Genomic DNA, 11,295 nt, shown 5'->3' on the forward strand with positions numbered 1-11,295 from the left:
GATTATCATGTAGGACGTTTTGGCCAGATTTGTAAAATCTGATAAACTGATAAATTCTTTTGTACAAAAACCTATCGATCAGTAATTTCAATTACATGCATATTAAGGAAATTTAAAAAGGGGTAAATTTAGATCTAGGAAGTGTCAAATCAACACAAGCGTGTATTTTGCAGACGGGAAAATTGATTTCGATCTTTTTGTCAATTATTGAGATTATATTGATAATATCAATTGACGTTTTATACAATGCAAACACGACATGGTATGATCATTGAGTTTATAGCCCGAAGGGCTAGAGTAGAATCTCTAACCTTTCTCAGGCAAGAACAAGTGAAGCCACTTATTTCCCATCCAGAATCATGACGACGGATTGTATCTAGCGGCTTCTTTGTTTTTGATAAGTGCATTCTTTGAAATCTAGCTATAGATTTTACTTTCAATTGTTTAAAAACCACACGCGGGCGTTCTGGATGGGAAATAATTGGCTTCATATCCCACCCAGGAGTCTCGAGTCTAGCCCTTCGGTCTTGGAAGTCAATGTGTATGATGGTTCCGAGAAAATCTTTTGTCTGCAAGTGTGTAATCTGCAATAATTAAACTACGCGTCTTTGACATTATTATAAGAGAGAATCTTTGTATTCGAAAAATAAGTGCTTAATAAGTGGATGAGTTTATCTTCCCTATAATTCCATTAGCAGTTTGAATTTTCAAATGCTTTAGTCCTGTTGTCATAAATACCACAGTTATTGGTCATCCTTTGGACGTTTGAAGCGCCTTTAATTTTGAACACAGGAGACTCTAGAAGCTTCTGATGCCTTTCATTTTTACTTCCTCCTTTTAAACTTGGTGCTTTGGCAAATTTAGGTCCTAATGAATCTACACGTGAAAGGTTTTTTTAGCGTTGCGAATAAACGAAAAGAAAAAGGATATCCAAGCTATAAAATATTTAGTGTTTAAATCTTGGCGCGGATTAAATTTGGTGGATTTGGAGGTTTTTGGTAAAATTGAATACTCGCAAAAATTTTGGAAATTGACCATCCGCCAAATTTAACAAACATCTTTTTCGGATAGAAATTCCATATGAAATCAGCATTTTTAAGTAAAGTAAAGACCAAGTAATATTTGTTAATTTACAAGTGCCTAAAATCCCATCTGCTAAAATAATACATTTAAGATATATTTTCATTGTAGAATGTTTATTATAAGAACAAATAATATCAGAACATATGTCATACTTCGATGACCAAAATTTTAAGAACATGATTAGAATATAATTTTAAAATACGCTATTTTTTAGGATATTTCATAAAAATGCTCTCAGAATGATAGAAAACATTTTAAAAACATTTTTGAAGTTTTGAGGTTAAAAAAGTTAAGAAGAGCCAAAAGCGTCAAGATTTCTGGATGTTCTTATAAAAAGAGGCTATTTATGTATATGTTTTAGCGTTTACATAGATCTCACAAACGTCTTTTGGACGTCTAATGTACGTTTCTAGGACGTCCAAAGGTCTTAAAGCCGTCCATTGAATGTCCATAAGACGTTGCGTGCCCATAGGCAAGGAGTAAATGAACAGTTTTGGTCGTGTTTTAAATGATATAAGATTTAGTACAACAAAATATTAAAGATGATATTGATTTTGAAGTTTGATGATCGTGCCTCATATACTTAATTATTTTATTCTTGATGATCAAGGAGAACTTTATGAATCAAGTCTCAAATAATGGAAGGGGCATACTGACAATGCCACAAAGGAGTATATGGCTGTTGAAACTACTAAAAATCCATACCTTAATCTTTATGTAACAAGCTCTACTCAAGGATTGAGTACTTTAATCGTATAAATTTTAGCGAGACTAACTTTAGCGTATAATAGGGAGTCAGGAAACTCTTGATTTTTTTTGGATTTATTTTAGCGAATCACGATTTCAAAAGATTTCGCGTGGATAAATTTTAGCGAATACTTGTATTAACATTATTGATTGAATCCTTTTTCTAGCATTTTTTCGCACTGAAACCCTTCCTATTGATAAAAATTTATCAAGGCAATATAACTAGAAATTTTGCGCGGATAAATTTTAGCGATCTGTCGATTCGGCGTGTTTTAGCGAAATTTATTTTAGCGAAAATAGGGAAAACTCGCTAAAACGCTAAAATTAGTCTCGCTAAAATTTCTACGATTAAAGTACTCTTTGTGCAGAGAAACACATGAAGAAAATCCAGACCAATATCTTGAGGGAGTCGGAAGAAAAGTCGGAAGGTGACGAAATAAAATATCCTTAGAGATATTGTTTTTAACATCGGTAATCTCGCAGTCACTCTAAAACAAAACAATAAAATAGTTTTATCTTTCGTGGAAAACCTTATTCTTCGTTAGTCGTTCTTGTTTTGGTGAAATGTTTTTGGGATGCGATTGATTTGACTTTAGATGTCTACATTTTCTACCGACTTGAGAGAGGTGACATTTTAGATGCTGTTATATATCGAAATGATCATGTCAATGACTCAATCTATACCTTTGCCATTCTTAGGCAATTTTTTGCTATGAAATTATATCATTCTATTACAAATCAAAGTAATGAAGAAGAGATCTTAAGTGAATCCAAAGACATTATAGGTTTGGATGGGTTTCTTTTTGAAGATGGCCCTGAATTAATCTTGAAATATTTCTACGTCGAAAGGGATATCACAACTTAGTCTGCTTTTATGGTTGCAAAAGATTTCATGATCGCTTATCTATTAAGGCCTATTAGTAAACACAGCTTTTAAGCTAATGTCCCAATCTTTAATTAAGAGTAAGACATGCAATTCAGATATTGTTAATGAACGTTATAGTTTCTCAATATTACCCTCTATCCTGCGTGTGACTGGTTCTTATTATATCAATACATCACTAAGAAATAGAGACGCTCTTGTTTCGAAATTACAGAAGGATAACATTTACAAACACCGTTTGACTCAGAGTGCATGCGTGGTATCGATTATGCGGTTCTCATCACTTCTCTTGTACCGTTGAGTGTGCTTTTGGTTCTCATCTTGACGTTCTTTATGAAGATTGTTAGCGCAGACCTCATGATCCGCAAGGAATGGAACACTCTGTACCAAAGTGTATCTCATGTTTATCGCCTCTACGGCAATGTATTTTGAAATTAACCGTAGGTACTGGGTCTGTATACAGACAAGGAATCGAAGCGTAATGTCGCATTAAGAAATATTTCTGACCAATAGGTTGGATGATTTGTGTTGCATGACGGCTAGCAGCTCCTTGTTCGTAAATAACTTTATGGTCGCTAGCTTTTCATTGAATTACCAGCGGATACCCCTTAAGACCTACTAAAAATAGAGGTTCCCTCTATATGAAAATTTAGGTGGAATTCGAGGCTGAAACTTTTTTTGTGTTGAAAGTACGCTGTTTATAGTTTTCTTCCCTAGCAGTTATGTTTTGTAGAAAGCAGTTTTCAGTTTTATGCGAGGAAGTGAAAAAATGACTTTTTAGCTATTTGCCCTTAAAACCTACAAAATGATTTTTTTTGAATAACGTTTCCTTTTGGTCTCTAATTTTGAACAGCGACACCCCCTTCTCACAGACCCGGTAGGATTTTTTCAGCCAATGGGGATAAAAATGACGAACTGAAACTCAATGGAGATTGATATTTCCATATTTTTTATGGCTGGGGATTTCATTTCTTTTGTTTTCAAGTCCGAAAATTCAGTGGGGATGGGAAAATAGTAAGTATTTTGCAGTAAGGATTGGTTTATTTGATCATTTTCAGTCGGGACAAAAATTGGAGGATCATTTTCCAACGGGGACGACATTTTGGTCAATTTTTCCAGTGGGAAGGAGTCCCAGTGGGTCACAAAACTTACTGAAACTGTGAAATTGCAATCCAGGTGCTGAACCATGATTCAATTCATCAAATTGTGGTTTTATGACCTTAAATTCAATTGTGTAATCTCTAGCTCCGAAAAATAGTTTTTTGAAGGGGCTTTTGATAAAATGTTCAATAACTTTACTTTAATTTTACAACACTTTGCGACAATCAAAATTCTTGAAATTAGGTAATTTATGAAAGTACATTTATAAGAGGTTGTAAAAAAGACTTTTATAAATTTTAATAAACATGGTGAACCTAATTGCGGGGGGAGGGGTTGGAAATTTTACTTGCGAAAACCCCCAAAAGAATTTCAAAAATATTCATTCAATCAAAAGATATCAAACAAAGTTTATTGCTGGTTGACTCTATAAAGTAGTAAAAAACGACAAAAACAGCCTTTTGTCGATCAGTCAATAACAAACTTTGTTTGATGTCTTTTGATTGAATGAATACAAATTCTATGAAAAGTTACAGCCATTTTTGTCTCCAGCTGCAAATTATTTTGAGACAGACTTTAGCACTTTAATCATCGATGAAATAAGGAAAATACATTTTAGTAGGCTCAAGCTAATGCTTAGTATATGCTTAAATTTTGCCATGTCTGAGCTAGATATGCTTATAAGTGCAATGCTTATCAAAACAAAACTCTACGTTTATTTAAAAAAACAAGACGACTTGAAGTCGAAAATTTCGCCTAGAGTTTGAACTACATGGGAAAAACAAGAAGTAGATGAAGCTAATCTGAAATCTACTTTACAGCACCTGACCCCGAGAATGTAGGTGAAATTTGAATCAGACCTGAGAGATGTAGATTTGCATTTAAAAAAATATTGAATGTTTTAAACGAAATTTTGAACTCCCAAAATCCTTTCCCAGGGGTTAGTTTCATTACTTTTGATAGATAGGCTAATTTTTTTGGTCTTTGAAGTTGACTCCCATTTTCGTTATAACCCCCAGAATGTAGGTTTGGTTTTATGGCTTTAAATCTAGTAATAGTAAAATGTTGATATTTTTTCGATTGAATTAATTATAACAGGAAATTTTAGAAACATTTTATGCCAAAACAATATTCTAAAGAGCTTTTGTTATTCTGAAAATTGGATTTTTTCGCTTTTTAACCCCCAGAATGTAGGTGAAAAGATTCGGTTGCTGAGAGCGAAATTTCAATATTCATCGGAAATTTTTGTTCTCTTAGTGAAATTCATACTTTAGAAATATACTCTGACAAAAAATTAACAAAGATATTAATTTTATCGTGCTACAAATGATGAAAAGTAAAAGAAAGGACGAAAAGAAGAGACAAGAAAGTTGTTTTTATTTTGTAGGTTGAAGATTCTGTGTTAAAATATGTGAATAATGTAACAACACCCCTGCCTCTCAGCCCCGGTGGAACTTTTCCCACATCGGGTCAAAACATTTATTCTACTAAATTCCCAATGGGGATAGAAATTCTATTGTTCCAAACTTAGGCAAATTTTCTGATTGGGCTGGGGTCCCAGCGGGTCTGGGACACGTCGTAAAAGCTTAAAATACCAACATTAATCATCTCTCAGGTTATACTTTCATGTTATGAAAGTACAACAAAAAAGTTTTATATAATTTGACAGATTTTTTATGTCGGGTTATGAAGGCTCCCAAATTGTAGGTCAACTAACCCCAAAAGGTAGGTCAAACATTTTCGTTAAAATATCTAACTTAGAACAATAAATATTGAAATTGACTATTTTCCACATTTCTTTAGTTCATTAGGAATAAGAAAATACCCTATCATCATAACTTAATTCCAATAGATTTCGATTTATAGAGGATTTATTTAAAAAATATCTCAATTCGAGTAGTATCCAATCAACTTCGATTCAGATTTTCGCCTGAAAAAATAAATTCAAGTTAAAATTTTATGTCTAGAAATAATCAGTAATATGTAACAGTATGCTCTGAAACAACTTTTTATGAAGGTGAACTATCGTTAGGGCTACCATGCTAAAAAATGAGAAACCTACATTCTCGGGGTTTACTACATTCTCGGGGTCAGGTGCTGTACATCGAGCCTTGATGAAACAATTTTACAACAAGAACAACGAAAAATCGCTAAAAAAATAAGACCAATTTAAGAACAATTGCTGTTTAATTTTTAAAAATTCTCATAAAGTATATGCTTATAAAAAATTGATATGCTCTTATTGCACGCCATCCCTTGTTTTCTTTGTAAGAACTAAGTACCGAAAGGTATATCACCATCTATCAAGAGTTATTGATTTGATTCTTATAAAGTAAATGCTTATAAGAAAAATAAATATGCTCATATTATGCGCCGTCCCTTGTTTACTTTGTAAGAACTAATTACCGAAATGTATATCACCGTCTACAAGAGCTATTGATTTGATTCTTATAAAGTAAATGCTTATAAGAAAAATGAATATGCTCATATTGTGCGCCGTCCCTTGTTTACTTTGTAAGAACTAACTACCGAAAGGTATATCACCGTCTATCAAGAGTTAGTGATTTGATTCTTATAAAGTATATGCTTATAAGAAAAATAAATATGCTCATATTGTGTGCCGTCCCTTGTTTACTTTGTAAGAACTAATTACCGGAAGGTAATCACCATCTATCAAGAGTTATTGATTTGATTCTTATAAAGTAAATGCTTATAAGAAAAATAAATATGCTCATATTGTGCGCCGTCCCTTGTTTACTTTGTAAGAACTAATTACCGAAGGTATATCACCGTCTATCAAGAGTTATTGATTTGATTCTTATAAAGTATATGCTTATAAGAAAAATGAATATGCTCTTATTTTGCGCCATCCCTTGTTTACTTTGTAAGAACTAATTACCGGAAGGTATATCACCGTCTATCAAGAGTTATTGATTTGATTCTTATAAAGTAAATGCTTATAAGAAAAATAAATATGCTCATATTGTGCGCCGTCCCTTGTTTACTTTGTAAGAACTAATTACCGAAGGTATATCACCGTCTATCAAGAGTTATTGATTTGATTCTTATAAAGTATATGCTTATAAGAAAAATAAATATGCTCTTATTTTGCGCCATCCCTTGTTTACTTTGTAAGAACTAATTACCGGAAGGTATATCACCGTCTATCAAGAGTTATTGATTTGATTCTTATAAAGTAAATGCTTATAAGAAAAATAAATATGCTCATATTGTGCCCCATCCCTTGTTTACTTTGTAAGAACTAATTACCGAAAGCTATATCACCATCTATCAAGAGTTATTGATTTGATTCTTATAAAGTATATGCTTATAAGAAAATAAAGAAAAATCAAAACTGTGAAGCTAAAGACACAAAGATATAATGACGTAATCCAAAGAAAAACCTTCCGTGGTTATACGAGCGTGTAATTTGTAAATTGATTTTAGTGAGTTCGTCCACCGTATCAAGTACTTTCGTTTTCAAAATTTTCTTCCGATATCGCCGCACCATGCCTATTGTAATACCGAGTTTATGTATCGGAGGATATCGAGGGCAACGGTAAGTGAAATTGATACAAAACAAAGTTGATAGTTGATGTACGGCTCTATATCGCCTTTGCTCACCTAAATAGACGACGGTATCTTGGTGTTTTTACCGTCGTCGATCAAAGTGGACGGCGATTTCGGCCCCATGTCAGCTTTGCTTTATACCGTCCCCCTCGATTTATCTCGAATACATAAACTCGCTAAAACTTTCGCTAAGGCGAAATTAAAAATTCAATACAGCGTCTTCACATAAAAAAAATTGACGTCAATCATTAGAATCGAAGTTTTCGAGTAAGTGTTTGAATAATTTATCTATGATAAAATACAATCATCTCAAAAATAGATAAATTATTCAAATTTGATGCATAATGCTATAATCCTTACTTTAAGTATAATTTTTCATTTTTCCACCCTATTTTATTTAAAAAAAATAAATTTTCGAGATTATCGTGACTTTTGGCAGTCCCCCCCGGGGGGGGGGGGTCACTCAAGGTAAACGACCGACCGTACGTGCGGCCCTTAAGGGTCCTTTTCCAAGCTTCCCAAAATGCACTGTAAGGGTCAAAGATGGGAAAAAGTACACTCTAAGGGTGTAAAATTTGTATAACATGACCATATTTTGCCTGACATAAGTAAAAAACTTTCAAGAAAATTTACTCAAAATTGGCTAAATTTCCTCTGGACTGTAAGGGTCCGATTTCAAAGGCCTAATTTTGGGTCGCACGTACGGTCATTTTTGAATAGAGTGCCCCTAGTCTGAATTGCAAACCTCTACAAAACCCCAGGTAGTATAAGGAGCACAAATCCGTTAGTGGATGCCAGCAGCCTAGAGTGCCCCCGTGTGGCAGTCAAGCCCACTACACTAAGTCTGGCCGTGAGGAACTCAATGATAAACTTTTAAACCATACAAAACTGTAAATTGTTAAATAATGTCTAAATTTAATTATTCTTTGTTGACTTGTTGACCAAAGGTAAAGGGTGGGGGTTTCTGGTAAAAATATCCGAACAATAGCACGTTCCAGTCAGGGATAAAAATAAATCACTTTATCGTATGTTTTACAGTTTCGTTGAGAAAATTCAAAATCAGTAAAAATTATTTTTCTTGTATTTTATGTAACATTGTAATCGAATATTTTTATCCATAATTCCCAAAATGGTGCAGTGACCATCCTTTAACCACCTGATCGATAAAGGTTGTCCGTAGACTCTCAAAAGGTATTACGTCTGTGTTTAAAGGTTTCATTCCGAGAATGTCTCGACAGCAGTGTCCAGGAAATCATATTTTTTTCGACAAATTAAGTGTACCGCGTCACAAAGTCAACCTCTTCGTCAGAAATGTTTACTTCATAACATTTCCTATCCTTTACAAGCATCACGAAAAGCATAGATATGAGAACCAAAAGCACACTCAACGGTACAAGCGAGGTGATGAGAACCGCATAATCGATACCACGCATGCACTCTGAGTCAAACGGTGTTTGTAAAATTTTTCCTTCTGTAATTTCGAAACAAGAGCGTCTCAATTTCTTGGTGATGTATTGATACAAAGAACCAGCCACACGCAGGATAGAGGATAACACCGAGAAAAGAACTACAACGTTTACCAATATACCTTTATACTCTCTGAAACAGGAAGCCATCGTTTTTATAGCAGTTTGCACCAATAAAAAAGCGATCATACAATCTTTTGCAACCATAAGCGCAGTATAAGATGTGATATATTTTTCGACGTAGAAATATTCCAAGATTAATTCAGGACCATCTTCATAGAGAAACCCAGACAAAACAATGACATTTTTAATATAGCTTAAATATTCTTCTTCTTTGCTTATTGCTGAAATTTGATATAGTTTCCAGGCACCGATTTTCGTCAGGCAACCAAGAACGGCAAAAGCATAGATTGAGTCATTGACATGATCATTTCGATATATAACAGTATCTAAAATGTCACCTCTCTCAAGCCGGTAGAAAATGTAGACATCTAAAGTCAAATCAATTGCATCCCAAAAATATTTCACCAAAACAAGAACGACTAACGAAAAATAAGATTTAGCACGAAGGATAAATCCTACTTCGTTAGAGCGTCTGAGAAAGGCTGAAAGGTTACTAATATGATTCTTAAAATAATATATCCATGAGCTGTTTACTGCAGCAGCCCATTTTTCTTCTTTATAAAGCAATTCGACTCCCTCAAGATATTGGTATGGATTTTGAGCAGTGCTTAGAGCCCAGTATTCCTTTGTAGTTTTGTCAATGTGTTTCTCCCATGATTCGAGGATTGATTTGTAAAGTTCCTTAATCATCTTGAAGAGAATGATCCAGTAGACAAACACAGGAATGATTGCCATTGCCAATAATTTCCCTTCAGAGAAACGTGGACTCCATTTTTCTGTCAATCCACAAAATGTCGAGTTGCCAACTGCAATCGGTAAATCGTAACAAAAAGTATCGTTTCTCGTGGATGAACCATTCATACCGTATAGCCAAAACTTTAAATTCTTTGTCTCTCGTAAAGATTGAAACTAGGAAACCAGATTCACGGTGAAATAACTTAAAATTTATAGAAAAGCAAATCTTTGGTAAATACAATGTTTTAGCAAATGCTAATCACATAAAGTCTTCAATAATAGTTGCTATGCTGAATTTTATACTTATGTAAATACGAGCAAAGCGTTTCATTTACTCCTTGTCAATAATGCCAGTAATAGAAAAATCAAAGTCTTTCATCGGGAAAGGAAAACAAGAAGCAACCTTTTACGTGTAATTTATTTTCAATAAAGAGTCCTTTACAGGAAGATAATTAGAAATACAATTAATTATCTTGTTCGCGTCATTGCATAAGGCGCTTCCAGAAAAAATAGACAGCTAATTTTTCTTAAATCTATTGTTTCAAAAAACTCATGTTTTGCCATTCGTGTTCGTGGATTTTTCTTTCTCAGGATGTTTTAAAAACTTTTTCAATTACGCCAGTGAGAAAGTTTTGAGAAAAACCTTTCCGGTGAATTTAGAACGTCGTGAGAAAAACACATTTCATCTATTTTCGTAACGTTTTTTTAGAATCTAAAATTCATATCAGGACAGTGTCTGCCTATTGTTATATCATGCTGATCTAAACAAAGAAATGTTTTTCCTTTCTTTTTTCTGACCAATCTTGCTCCACATTCGTGTCAATCCAATGTGAAAAAGCTTGTGAATTAAAAGCAAACGATATCACTCTTATTTAAAAAACAAAACCTTTAAGGAAACTCATTTTACTGATTATCGTAAGTTTCAGAACAACTGTAAAAACTAGCACGAGGATCGGTGGATTTGTGCTCTCCATCATCGGTTACACGCTTTTTCTTTTATAAGAATGGTGTAAATCCATTTCATCATGTATATTCTTAACTTTTTTGGGAAAATCATCCTAAAATATTCTTACGTCATTCTTAGGTTAGGATCCTAATTGACGATTTATAATTTAAAATGGTCTAAAAATGGCATTCTTAGCTTGAGAAGCAAAATTCTATGATGGTGATATTCTTAGCATACTTCTTAATTTTTTGGTCATTTTTATCATGGACATTCTTATAAAGTGTATTCTTATTAAAAAAAAGCGTGTATTTGAAAAATAATGTGATTGTTACATGCCTGATAAAATTTTACAATTTTCCTGTAAGAGTAAGATTCGTCAATTTAATTACCAATATATGTTGTTATGATGACGCTTCAAGTAGTGAAAAAGATGTTATACAGAAGCGGCCAACGAGCCCATTTCCCCGAAATATCTTTCCCTTTTCCAGGAGAGAGCGTTTCTTGAAAAATGGGGAAACATATCCGATTTTCTAGGAAAGACCTTTTCCTTAAAGCTATCTGTTTCCCCGCTCCAGCTGATGACGTCATCAGAGAGAAACAGATCAATATTTCTAGGAGATGACATAATAAATTGGGAAACAGAT

The sequence above is a fragment of the Clytia hemisphaerica genome, unplaced genomic scaffold, assembly GCF_902728285.1.
Source record: "Clytia hemisphaerica strain Z4C2 unplaced genomic scaffold, Clytia hemisphaerica genome assembly, whole genome shotgun sequence".
Classification (NCBI taxonomy): Eukaryota; Metazoa; Cnidaria; class Hydrozoa; order Leptothecata; family Clytiidae; genus Clytia; species Clytia hemisphaerica.